The sequence below is a fragment of the Cupressus sempervirens genome, chromosome 11 (genome assembly GCF_028749045.1).
Source record: "Cupressus sempervirens isolate cs-2001-9-10 chromosome 11, ASM2874904v1, whole genome shotgun sequence".
NCBI classification, from domain to species: domain Eukaryota; kingdom Viridiplantae; phylum Streptophyta; class Pinopsida; order Cupressales; family Cupressaceae; genus Cupressus; species Cupressus sempervirens.
In genome coordinates, this window is record NC_143128.1 from 685,997,642 (window position 1) to 686,012,056 (window position 14,415).

Sequence of the window (14,415 nt, forward strand, 5' to 3'; positions counted from 1 at the left end):
AGTAATTTCTTCACAGAGGGAGATTACTGTAAGAGGGAAAGTTCTTTATCTTAGAGGGAGAATTGTTAATTGTGTTGTGTTGCAATAGACTTGCTTTCAAATTTCATTTCTGCTATGACATGTTGTGTTGCCATCAATGCCAAAGAGGGAGATTGTTGGATACAATTAAGTAATTGTGTATTGTCTTTGATGTTACACAAATGTCATATCAGTTATCAGACAGAGTCTACCGAGTTCTATCAACCAGGAAAATAGTTTACAGAGTCTATTGAGCTCAGTCGGTCAGTAAAAGCCTTTTGCAGTATATACCGAGCGTTCTTGTATGTCACACTGTGAGTTAGTGTTAACCGAGTTCACTCGGTAAGCTAAGGAAAGTTTAGTTCTTACCGAGATCACTCGGGTATCAAAGGATTGTTTAGCGAACGGTTAGTGTTAACCGAGTTCGCACGGTAAGCTAAGGAAAGCCGAGTTTTCACCGAGCGCACTCGGTAGTCGAAGATAGCTTTTACCGAGTCCAGTCGGTTTCCAAAGGAAGTGGCAGGTTTACCGAATTCCCCGATAATTGTAGTTCTTATCGAGTTCTGCCGGTTAACACAAAAATAAAATTTTTTGTTCTGTATTGACCGAGCAGCGTCGGCCAGTGAAAGTTTTTAGTTCAAGCCAAATTTAGAATATGTTTAGTCAAGTTGTTTGGGCAAGCCAACTTTGGAATTGTATTAACAAGTTGGTTGGGCCGACCTGGTATTATGAATAATATATAAAGAGGTGCTCAAGAAAAAAAAGAGGAGAGAGAATGAACATACAAAAAGTGCAAGGAAGTGCAATGAAGAGACTTGCGTGTGCCTAAGTAGAATTGAGCAGAGGGAAATCTTGGAGCTGTAGAGATATATTTGGTCAGTAAGGATCTTGTGGAGCAAAACTAAGATCTGTATTCAGCAAGATAAGTTGCATGTATTTTCAGATCATTCATTGTTGCTTTCTAACCATTGTAACAGTGATTCCAAAATCTCCTAACAGAGTTGGTTTGACAGCCATTTCATAAATCCTTTAACAGGGTGGCAATTCAGTTGAATTGTTCAAAAGACCTCTTACAAGGCCACTCCTAACAGGGTGATTAAATCCTCTAACAGGGTCACACCTAAAAGTGTGTTTTGTAACCTTTAATAGGGTTGGCTCCTAACAGGGCTCACTTCAGAAGAGTGAAAATTGGTGACTAGTTGCTGGTGGTTTTTCCCATATTGGTTTTCCACGTAAATCTGGTGTCTACTGTGTTAATGATTACTTTCTTTTGCATAATCGCTTATTTTTAGTAAATGCTTCATAAATTAACTAAACATCTATCAAGATTTAAGCAGTGATTTTTGTAGCAGCAACAACTAAGTTTAAGGCATCTTTGGGACTTTTGAAAATGTTTTTGTGGTAACTGATTCACCCCTCCCCTCTTAGTTACACCATCTTCATTTTCCAACAGAATTCATCAAGAATATGTGCTCCTTCCCAAGTTGCATCCTCTAGTGGTAATCCTTTCCATTTGACCAAATGCTCTATGACAATCCTATTTCTCAATCTTTTCTCTCTTGTATCCAAAATCTCTTCTGGTATCAAAACTAATTTCTCTTCATCATCAAGAGGTGGTAATTCTATAGATACTATGGTTTTCTGGCCTAGAACCTTCTTCAGGAAAGATACATGGAAAATATTATGTATTTTGCTATTTGGTGGGAGCTCCAATTCATAAGCTACCTCTCCTACATTCTTGATGATCTTATAAGGCCCATAGAACCTTGGCTTGAGTTTCTCTACCCCACTCCTCTTCAAGGTGCTTTTCTTATATGGCTACAACCTAACAAATACCAAATCTCCCACTTCAAAAGATCTTTCAATCCTTTTCCTATCAACATATAATTTTTTTTGGTTCTATGCATGTTGTAGATTATCCTTGAGGGACCTTATTATGTCTTGACTTTGCTTGACAAAATCACTTGCTGCAGGTACTCTGCTATCAAAAAGTATTAGATCAACAAAGGAAAGGGCATCATAACCATAAAGAGAACAAAAAGGAGGCATACCAATAGACATGTGATGAGATGTATTGTAAAAATACTCCCCTAGGTGTAACCATTTCACCCAAGCATGTTGTTGATTTGAAACATAGTTCCTCAAATATCTCTCTATCCATTTATTAACTATCTCTGTTTGTCCATCTGTTTGAGGGTGATAGCTAGTACTGGGAGTGACTTCAGTTCCTGCCAAATGAAAGAGCTCCTTCCAAAAAGAGCTGAGGAATCTACTTTGTCGGTTACTAACAATGTTTCTAGGTAAGCCATGTAATCTAAAAATTTCCTTGAAGAACAATTCGGCCACTTGTGATGCCTTGAAATCAGATGTGATAGGAAAGAAATGTGCATACTTAGTTATTCTATCTACCACCACATATATGCAATCCTTACCTTGAACCTTGGGTAACCCAGTGATGAAGTCCATGGAAATACTTTTCCATTTTTGTTCAGGAATAGGAAGTGGTTGCAACAACCCTGTAGGAAAATTTTGCTCACTCTTGCTTTGTTGGCATACCATACATTCCTTAATGTGTTTAAGGACATCCTCCTTCATACCCTTCCATGAAAACCACTCTCGAATTTTCCTGTATGTCTTGAAGTATCCTTGATGACCAGCCAAAGGTGTGTCATGAAAGGCCCTCAATATCCTCTCCTTAGTTTTTGATCCTGGCACTAAGAAGATCCTGTTCTTGTAATAAATCAATTCATCAACAACTTTGTACTTGTTATCATCCACTAACTTATCCAAAATCTTGGTGGCAAAGGAATCTTTAGCATACTCTGAAATTATGGAGACTTTCCAATCAGTAGAGATAGATGTTAAGGAACACAAAGTGGGCTTTCTTGAGAGAGCATCAACAACCACATTATTCTTTCCTTTCATGTATTCAATATCAAAATCATAAGCTTGCAATTTTCTTACCCATTTTTGTTCACGATCATTCAAATCCCTTTGGTTCAAGAAGAACCTGAGGCTATTATGGTCTATCTTTACAATGAATCTCCCACATACCAAACATTGTCTAAACTTATGAAGTGCATGCATGATTGCCAACATTTCTTTATCATAGATGGAGTAACTTTTCTTTGATTGATTTAATTTTCTACTCTCAAATGCTATTGGATGTCCCCTTTGAGTTAGGAAAACCCCTATACCTTCTCCAGAAGCATCACATTCAACAAACAAAGGTATAGAGAAATCTAGAATTCCAAGCACAGGGCATGAACTCATTACCTCCTTAAGCTTATCAAATGTTTTTTGTGCCTCTTCTTTCCAAAAAAAAGCTCCTTTCTTTGTCAAATCAGTCAAGGGGGCAGAAAGCTGAGAAAATCCCTTGACAAATCTCCTATAGTAGCTACACAACCCGAAGAAACCTCTCAACTGTGTAAGATTAGAGGGTGGAGGCTAATCCAAAATTGCCTGGATTTTTGGTTGATCAACCTGTACTCCTTTAGAACTTATAATATGTCCCAAATATAGGATCTCTATCTAACCAAACTCACATTTAGATAGCTTAACATAGAAGGATTGCTGCTCTAAGATTCCCAAAATAGTGTCTATGTGCTTTAGATGCTCTTCCCATGTTTTACTGTAAATCAAGATATCATCAAAAAATACCAAAACAAATTTTCAAAGATGCTAGTTGAATACCTTATTCATACAAGATTGGAATGTTGCGGGTGCATTAGTGAGGCCAAATGGCATAACAAGAAATTCAAAGTGCCCATAGTGACATCTGAAAGTAGTCTTTTCCACATCTTCACTCCTCATTCAAATTTGATGGTACCCTGATCTTAAGTCAATTTTTGAGAAGTATACTACACCATGTAACTCATCAATGAGTTCATCTATGCATGGTATTGGATACCTATTTTTTATGGTCTTCTTGTTTAGAGCCCTGTAGTCTATACACATTCTCATTGTACCATCCTTTTTCTTGACAAGTACCACAGATGATGCAAATGGACTAGAGCTAGGCCTTATGAATCCCATGTCCAGGAGTTCTTTAATAGTTTTTTCAATTTCTTCCTTCTAAGCTCCTGGATGGCAGTATGGGGTTGTTATAACTGGTTTGGCACCCTGTTCTAACTCTATAACATGCTCAAAACCTCTATCTGGTGGTAATCCTGGAGGCAAGTCATTGAAAACTATACTATGCTTATCAAGAATATTTTGAATTTCAAAATGGAGATTACTTTGATTCTGTGGAGAGCTTGTTGGATGGATTATGACTCCTACTGCCCATGCTACTTGTCCTCTTCGAAAAGTCCTCTCCATCCTCTTTGCAAAGACTGCCTTAGGTGCTCCATTCGATAAGCCTCTCAGTATGACTTCTTTCCCATTGGAATGAAATTTAAACTCCATAGTTTGATGGTTCATGTAATAGCCTCCAATAGAGTGCAACTATTGAACACCCAATACAAGATCTATCTCCCCAGTACCAACTACATAGAAGTCATTACATAATTCATAATCGCCTAAGGTCATCTTGAGTTGTTTCACCACCTGTGTGCAAGGCATAGTGAATCCATCAGCTACAGTAACATTGAATCCCTCAAAATCTTCTACTTTAAGCCCTCTTTTCATGACAAATCCCTCATCAATAAAATTGTGAGTTGCCCCACTATCAAGAAGAACTGTCAACCTTTGCCCTGCTAGTACCCCTCGAATTCAAAAGGGATGGTATCTTGGGACTCTTGATAATGTTGCTAAAGTGCCATCCTTGCTGATTTCTTTTTCTTTCTCTTCTTCTACCTCCTCCTTAGTGTCATGAAATTCCTCATGCTCATCTGAATCAGATTCTGAAGCAACTTCAATATAGTGCACTTGACCTTTCCCCAAACATCTGTGTCCTAGAACCCATGGTTCTCTACAAGTAAAACAAAGCTTTTTTCTTTGCAATTCACTCCTAGTCTCTTCATCTACCTTCTTTTTTGCCACATTTATCACATCTTTTGGTGGTAGTGTTGGGAAAGTATTTTTTTGAAAATTTCCCTTATGTTGCCAAAGATTTGGGGGTTTTTGATTAGTGACTGGTTTCATAGGCACGCAAGTTTCAAGTTGCAAGCTTCTTTTGATAGCTTCCTGTAAGGTTGAGGGTGAGAAAGCCTTAACCAAACCCTTAACAGAATCTTCTAAACCATCAAGAAAAAGATAAACAATCCTCTTTTCACTCATATCAGGTACCATAACAACCACTTTTTGAAACTCTTCTATATACTCATTAACTGATTTGGTTTGCTTCAACTTTGACAATTCTTTAAAGTACTCTTCATCATCCTTGAGGTCAAATCTATCTATCACTCTTTGACTGAAATCATCAAATGTAGTTACCTGATCATGACCTTGAGTAGTCATTCCATGATACCACCAATCATAGGCTGCATCTTCCGAGTGTAGACTTGCAAATTGAACAACATCACTCTCCTTCATGGGGTTAAGTGTGAAGAAAGTTTATAATTTTTGTAGCCATGCTCTAGCTGAAATTTTATTTGTTCCATCAAAAGTAGGTGCTATAAACTTGCTTATTTTATTTTTGAGCTCTCTTCCACTTATGTCATGCTCCCTCCTATTCTCTTTTTTGGGCATCAAAGTGTTCATCATATCCACATATTCTCTAAAAGGAACCGAACTACGAAAGTCATCATCTAAGCCATTATAAGTAGCTCTTAATGCAATCAAGTTACTTGTAACCTCTTCCATGGGATTAAGGGCTGGATTCGGTACTGGTGGCTCATTTGCAGGTAAGAAAATAGTTTTGGTTGATTTAGATGGTGTGGATTTTAGATTTATTGGCTCATTTGAAGTGCTCCCTTTCTCATTAGTAGATGCAACTCCTTGCAGTTTTTCTGCCAATATTTGCAAAGCCTCTCTAGTTTCTGCCAAACTATCCACTGTTTGCTTCTGAGTATTTTGGATGTCTTGGAAGAATTTTTTTGCCATCTCATCTGGATCAGCCATACTTTTCCCTTCCTTGGATTTTGTACTTTTACTTTCAATTGGAGGTTTGATCAAAATTTCTTTATTCTTTTCTTGCTGCAAATATCTTTTTTCTCTTTCACTTAGTTGCATGCAAACTTCTACAAACCCTTAGGCTGGCAAGATCATTGCTCTGATACCACTAAAATTTCCCTTTCTCTAATTTTATATGATATTTCAAGCCTCTAATCAGATCTTTAAAATCAAACAATCAATATTTCAAAGATCCACCAATTTCTCAATAAACCCCAAATCGGGTATGCCCGAAATAGTGCCAAAAACTTCACAGCTTCACATATTATTAATAAATCTGAAAGTGGACATTTTTATAAAAATTTCAGCAGAAGAAAAACTTACAAAATGACATTTCTAGATCTGTATAAAATTTACACAACAGCTCCCAAACGGAGAACAAAAACAATGCTCATCGAGCTCCTGGAAACAACACAAAATAGCTGAAAACACCACAAAAGCATTGATAATCTACCATAGAAGTATAATCATGATAAAATAAATATATTAAACTCTATTTTAACATCTAAATGTATGATATACAACAGCAACCCAAACTGATATGAAATACTCAACTAAAAACACCAAACTCTTTTAAAAAACACACCCGAAAACCCACAAATCTGCACTGTTCAACACAAAGGAAAACTCTGCATGAGCATGCACATGGAATGGCTTTAAAATCCCATCCTTAGCCTTCTTGGAAACCTGAAAACTCCCGTTCTTGGGTCTCCTTCTCCACAGGTTTGGCAGCCTCTGAAGAACAACAAAGAAATGCGCAAAAATCAAGTTTTGGAATGAGCCCAAAATGCCTCCAAACCCCTTAAAAGAGGGAATAACCCTAACTCACGTCCAAGAAGGGTTAATAAAATATAATTTAATAATAATTTTTATTTATTAGTGCACTGGTTTCCAAAGATTAGCCCCTTTTGTCGAAACTTCACCTTTGTGGAGTTTGCTTCCTTAGCAAAGTTTATTATTTTTTATTATTTCAAAAGGGGACATGACATATACCCTTTAATTAATAACTTCTACCAAGTCATCTCAAATAGGAGTTATCTTTATAATAATCAAATTATACCTTTATGCTAGCAAAAATACTGATGCTTGGGGAATAATATGCATTTGATCTTTTTTTGATGCTTAGGCAATATAGTGAGCTTAGGTGAAACTATTACTTAGATGCTTAGATAACTCTATCACACTTGGGTGATATTGGAGCAATTTGACTTGAGCTAGTTCCCTTCCTCAAATAGAGAACTCAACTAGCACTATGAACTTGGTTCACACTAGGAACTTGGTTTCCATTAAGTCAGTTTATACTATGAGCTTGGTTAACATAATAAACCTTCATCTTCTTGGGCTACACTTCTTACTAATGGAAAGCATGATTTCAATGTTAATTAACCTTCTTGTATACTTAAGTGTTTTTTCATGAATTGATAAAATTTCTTACCATAGGGTCAACACACAAGGTCCAATATCAATTATTAAAAATAGGATTGATAATAAGGTTGGTTTAATAGTCCTTGTGAGAGAATGGAATATAATAATCAAAATATCTATGTTGAAAGGAAGATCTAGGGCCAAAGGTGTAAAGTTGACTCAAGTATATCTAATTTGAATGATACATCTAGGCCAAAAGATGTAAAGGTGTTATGCTAGTCAACTTACCTTGACAAGTGAGTCCAAAATATTACTAAGAAAAATGCATACTTTTAGAAGAAACATAAAAAAGTTGAATACAATAATTTGGGTTGTGCCATGTACACAAAGTGTAAGAAAATGTCAAGTATATGTACTCTCTTTAAAGAAATTGTGCATATGCCTTATTGAGAGAAATGAGTTTATGCTAGAGAAAATGCATCCAAAAGAAAAGTATGTGACCACAATGGTATGTCCCTAAGTAATGTCAAGAAAGTGCAATGAAGAATGATATTAAAAGAGTGCACATCATAGATCCACTAACAAGGGTTAGTGTGTGCATTTTTTAACTCATGTATATCAAATCTTGTTTAAAATGAGTAACTAGCATCATCCCCCAAAATTAGTGGAACTATTGGAACATTTGAAAAAGAGAACATAAGATGAAAATGAAATCCTTTTTTGGTATACATGCTAGAGATCATAAGAGAGATCTTGATGCTTTGTATTATACCCAAGTACACAAAACAAAGGGCCATTTATGTGTATAGTACATATATGACATATAGAAGAATTGAGATAAAAAGACATAATGTTACAAAAAATTAAGTCACTTTGTTACCTTAATAATGTAGCAAGAAGTGGAATTTGAAAGGGAGCACAAAATAATAAAAATATATAAAGAAAAATATCGATGGGTAGCACATTAAGTACAAAGAAACACCTAAAATTTTATGCAACACATGTAAAGCTAGTTAACTATCCCATCTTTGTAGTAGTCTCTCATTACATAAGTTATGGATAGTGGACAAGATGTAAGAGAGGAAATGACAATCAAGATACATGGAGCTAGATCGAGTTCCAAGCAAGGATTGTGCTCTAATGATGAGTTGAAAGCTCCATAGATAGATGACGATTAAATTAAATAACCTATGCATACCATTAAAATTATTATAGTCAACATTATTAGCATTATCATTTCAAGATTCTATAACTTTTTCATCAATGCCATCATCTAAATTAAGCACAATAAGATCATTTATGCAAAAGTGATCAGTTACTTTCTTCAACTTTTTAATATTTTAATATCATATTCATTCCTTAGGATAGTAAAGGGTTGTTGAAATGGAATCAAATCAATATTTGGAATATTAGTCAAGGAAATAGTTTGGGAAGCAAGTTCATGGGGCTTGGCACAATGATTTCATTAGTTGACTCTCACTCACAATTTATCTTGGTTCAACTTTTAATTTACAAATATTTTCTATAAATCAACATATGATCTATTCTTCCATTGTAGGAGGAGGAATACATGGCCTTCACTAGGTTGAGAGATACATAGGATATTGGGAAGAATTTGTAAGATGTAGTTTAGGTGGGGTTTTTGCATACATATGAGGAACAAAAGGTGCAAATATTGCAAGTCCGGGATAAGGATAAGAAAAATATTTAATTTTACTTTAAGCTTATACATTTTCTTTTTTGAAATTTTGGTAGGATAGAAAAGCACATCATTTCAAAGGTTTTCGAAACTAAAGTTTTTGAGGTGAAAGGAAGTTAGAGGTTTAGTTTGCATGTTTTTCTAGTAACCTATAAAGGCTATTAGTGGTCATCATAATGTCCATTGGCTTCATTATTGTGGACACTTTCCTTTTTCATCTCATTTAGGGCATGTTTCGTAGCTGGAATTAGAATGCAATTGGCATTCAAAATTATTAAAAAATTCTAATCAATTGTTTGGATCTGTATAATTAGAATTGGAATTGGAAAAAAGTAGAATTCGATATCCCCATTTGACCCCAAAACAAGAATTCCAAATTCTTTCAAAATACTTGTTATTTAGAATTCTCATTTTATTTCCCATTTTAAATCCAATTTTTTTTCAAATTAGGATTTCAACTGAAATAAAATTTAATTGGGTTTGACATCTGTATGCCCATTTCAGAGGACCTATTTTTTCACAAATTTTTGAAATTTAATTTTTGTAAGATGGGGGAAAATTTTCCACTATTACTTGTTCATATGTTTGGATTAAATAAAATAACTAGTACCACACATATCTAAATTCTTTCATCTTTCTTTTAAACTTTTCTTGAATTTTTATCTTGGAATGAACATTGACATTTTTAGCATGTGCAGAGTTGGAAGCATCATGAATAGATCCTTGAAAAAATTGAAGATACGAATCTCACTGTAACTTTTATACTCATTTTTAAAACCATATATTAGTATTTTGAACCAAACAAGCTTGGGATAACAAATTTGGAATATCAAATATTTTTAAGTTTGAACCGAATAGTCACAAAACAAATTTCAGAAACTATAATTTGGATTTCAAGTTCCAAAATCTCAAATCAAGAATTTCAAATTCTAATTCTTAAATCATATTCCAGCAACCAAATAGGCCCTTATGTCACCATAGATATAACAATTTTAAAGGTCATTGCTTATGTAGTTAGATTTTCCTGTAATGCAGTGTATGTAAAGGTCTTAGACATATTACTTTAAAGCAATTGAAGAAAATATATAGAAATTGATGAATGACAAAATAAATGTATTTAATGAAGGTTGTGTTTATTCAGCCCATATAATTTCCTAGATGTTATATGTTTTTTTCCTTTATTAATTAAATAGAAGATCAAAAACCGAATAGTATGAATTCTAATTTAATGAATAATTAGAGTCATTTTCTTTAATCAAGTCAATTTGATGGCCTTTGTAGCCATTTTATTTGAATCCTTTAAGATGTATCATTGAACTTCAAATCACAGCTCTCACCACTTAGCATGAAAATTAAGGTCAACAATCCAAATTCACATTAGAAATGTCATCACAATGAAGTGGTCAAGATTTGAACGACCCACAAACATTTATGAGGTAGTAAGGAAGTATGACAAATATTATCTCTCTCATTTCAATTGTGCGTGTTTGGTATGGACATCATTGTGCCGCTCTACCTTGCATCTCCTCTCTGCAGATGTCTTATTCTTGGACTAGATGGAGATAATCTATTCTGAACGTTATGGCACATTATTGATCCTCCATTCATGTCTGCCCTAATTTGGTAAAGATTAGACTGTTTTATCACTAGTCACTGTTATTTTTCTGTGGATATTTCACAATGCTTAAGATTGTATTATTTCATGTGTGGACCGAAGCATTGTCATGTTGAAATGGGCCTCTATCTTTATTGAGTGCGATCATTTTGGTGTGAAATATTTTGTTTTTCCTAAATATATCGCTTTCCAACAATGGTGGTATGCTGCGTTGATTGTAAACTAAGCTACCGGCGTTTTGTTGTTTGGAAGGGAACAAATGGACTTTCATATATAAAATGAGATGAAAATGAAGCAGAAATAAATTTTCTATACAACCATTCTGATATAATGGTATTTCTACATCAATCATTGTAAAATGCAAAATACATTGATATATTAGGCTGGTCCTAAATTAAAGCAGAAATAATAATTTTCTTTACTTGCGCTTTACCTAATGATTATTTTATTTTTTTAGTAAGAAATCATAACAATTAAATATGTAAAGTGTGTTTGTCATTTATAAAGGAATATATGTACTTTCATATAAAAAATGAGATGAAAATGAAGTCAGTATATTTTATTTCGTTGTAATGACTTCACCATAATGATTTTTATTTATTTGAAAGAAAGACATTATAATATTTTGATATATATATTAATGAATAAAATAAATTTCTTATTGCACGCCAACTAGTCTTCACAACTAGTCTTCTTTCTGATTATGAAATTGGAAGGATCTTTATCCATATTGTTTGGTTAAGTGAAAAATAATGAGTAGAAGTGTAAGGGTTAGATGTGGTTATTATCTTTGAGAGAAGTCTATGTCTTATTTATTCTCTTTTTTCAATTATATGATTGAAAAAAAATTGACTAGTAATTTACATTCCGTTTATATTTTATTTTTGAATTATATGGCAAGCAAATTTTGAGATTGCATATATTGAATTCTTGCTGACCTAAAATTGGAAAAATTGAATTTGATAGAATAATTATCTATTGAAAGCATTTTTTCAAACTCTATTTTCAATAGGGTTTCCTTTTTTTGATGGAATTTGTAATACATGTATATAAAACAACATCTCACAAATGTAAGACAAAAACTATGCTCATCGGGCTCTCGAAATTAACACAAAAATGTTCGGAAACACCACAAAAACACTAATAAACTATCTCAGAAGTTTAATTATGTCCCAATACATATATTCAGCTCTATTTTAACATCTTAAAGTCTGAAATACAGCAGCAACCCAAACTGATATGAAATACTCAACTGAAAACACCAAACTCATACCAAAAAACAACCTCGAAAACTCACAAATCTGCACTATTTAGCACAAAGGCAAACTCTGTATGAGCATGCACATAGAATGGCTTCAAACTCCCATCCTTAGCCTTCTTAGAAACCTGAAAACTCCTGTTCTTGGGTTCCTTCTCCACAGGTTTGGCAGCCTTTGAAGAACAACAAAGAAAATGAGCAAAAATCAAGTTCTGCAATGAACCCAAAATGCCTCCAAACCCCTTAAAAGAGGGCATAACCCTAACTCACATCCAAGAGGGGTTAATAAAATATAATTTAATAATATTTTTTATTTATTAGTCCATTGGTTTCCAAAGATTAGCCCTTTTTGCCGAAACTTCACCTTTTTGGAGCTTGCCTGCCTTAGCAAAGTTTATTATTTTTTAATTATTTTGAAAAGGGGACATGACAAGATGTAGTTGATTGTTTCAGTGACCGCTCAAATTTATATCCCTTCTCTAACTTTCTCACTTTATATCCATTTCTTACACTTTCTTTCAATTACACACATGCATTTTCAACAATACCCTTTTTTCCAACTACAACCTTCTTATCTTCTCAATTTCTCTTTGTAAAACCTACATTATTCATAAACCCAAAAAAAAATACACATGGTTACTATTTTTAACAATCTCATTTCTTTATTTCTTTCACTCAAGGCTCTGGCCTTTCACTTTCATTGGCAGAAGACAAATCTGCAAAATAAGGATATACCGTATTGGTAACATTATTTTTCACTTTATTACCTCTATGTTTTGTTCCTAAAAATTGTTTCCAAATTTTCATCCATCCACATTACTAGTTGTTACCTTTTGTTAAACAATACTTCTTTATTTTAACTGTGTCATTATAGACAATAATACAACGTATGTAAAATGTCAAAGACATATAACTGTCTAAAATAATCTCTATAAGCACAAAATCTAAATAATTATAACCCTTTATTCCTTTGAAGTTATAAAAAGTACATCCCTTTGATTTTTTTCAGTTGGTGGATCAACTTGTGGACCAAGATAAATCTTTTTAGTTCTCTTTGTTTCTTCTGTTATTTCTTCTATTGTTCTGTTTTCTTTCGTATTCAATAATTTTTTTACCCTCTTTTAATGACAAGTTATAAAAAGCACATCAGAATTGAAAATTTTAACACTGAATCTCAAAACAATTCAGGCCAACGAGCCACATCCACTTTTAAAATGTGATTTAAAAGGAAGAGGTGAAGATTTGAACGACCGATAGATGTGTACCAAGGTAGTTGAAAAACATGAAATATCTGAAGTGTTTTATCATGTGAAATGTATGTTTGGCATGGACGTCGTTTTCTTCAACAAAACCGCTGGTTTGCATCATTGTGCAAAACAGCCTACAAATATACGGCAAAACCCACAACTAGCAGAGCATCTAACGCGCTCTGTTTAGATTTCCGTGCAATCATTTCTCAAATATTTCCCTGCCATGGGATTTCCAGTGGGCTTCCGCAAAATTAGTATACCCAGAGCACTGCTCTTCTTATCATCTTCCATGGCCTACACAAGCCACCTCATTTCCTGCTCTCTTTCTGCTCTCGGACTGAGAAAACCCCCACAAGATGAGACCTTTTTGTGGCAGGAAACTCCTTTCACGGCAAGTGATATGATAAAATGCAGATTGCCTGTCATAAAGTTCCGAAATTTGACTGAGATTGAGGAGGATTTTGTGTGTGCAGTCTGCTTGAGCTCTTTCCAAAAAGACGACGAAATCCGGGAGCTGCGCAATTGCAGTCACATATTTCATAGGAAGTGTTTGGACAAATGGGTTGATCAGCTCGATGAAACCTGCCCTTTCTGCAGAAGCCCTCTTCTTCCGCAAGATGGAGATCAACTGCGCTGAAATCAATGGCACACCATTGTTTTGTTGGGTATGTGAAGCTGAACAGTCACTATCTTTCATCTTCTATCAGTTCTTAGTTGTATATGCTCTAGAAATGGTTGAGTGCATATTGATGATTGTATTGGACTTCGTTGCTTGTAAATTTGTTGAAGGCTTCACTCAGAATCAGCCACAATGTCATAATAAGTCATTTTGAGGTTACAGATATCCAATCAGTCCACTCTTCACTCGGAATTAGCTACAATCTTATAACAAGTCATTTGGTAACTATCTTGTTATGTGATTTGTCTCTATCTTTATATTACTGTTTTACTATTTAGATGTATGTCTATTTGTTTTATCTACTCCATTAGAACTCACATATTTGCCATTATTTCGGACTGTTTTGTCATCAATAATCACTATTACTTTGTTTTTGTGGGCATATTACAATATGAGAAAACTGCCTAAGATTGCGCTCTTCCATGTGTGCATTGAAGCATTGTTTCTTTCTTTATTTAATATCAGGATTTTCATGTG

General features: G+C 34.3%; 1 pseudogene; it reads left to right on the forward strand.

Annotated features, from left to right (window-relative positions):
• Window positions 1-13,410: 13,410 nt before the first annotated feature.
• LOC149531572 (brassinosteroid-responsive RING protein 1 pseudogene) lies at window positions 13,411-14,163 on the forward strand (annotated as a pseudogene).
• Window positions 14,164-14,415: the final 252 nt, after the last annotated feature.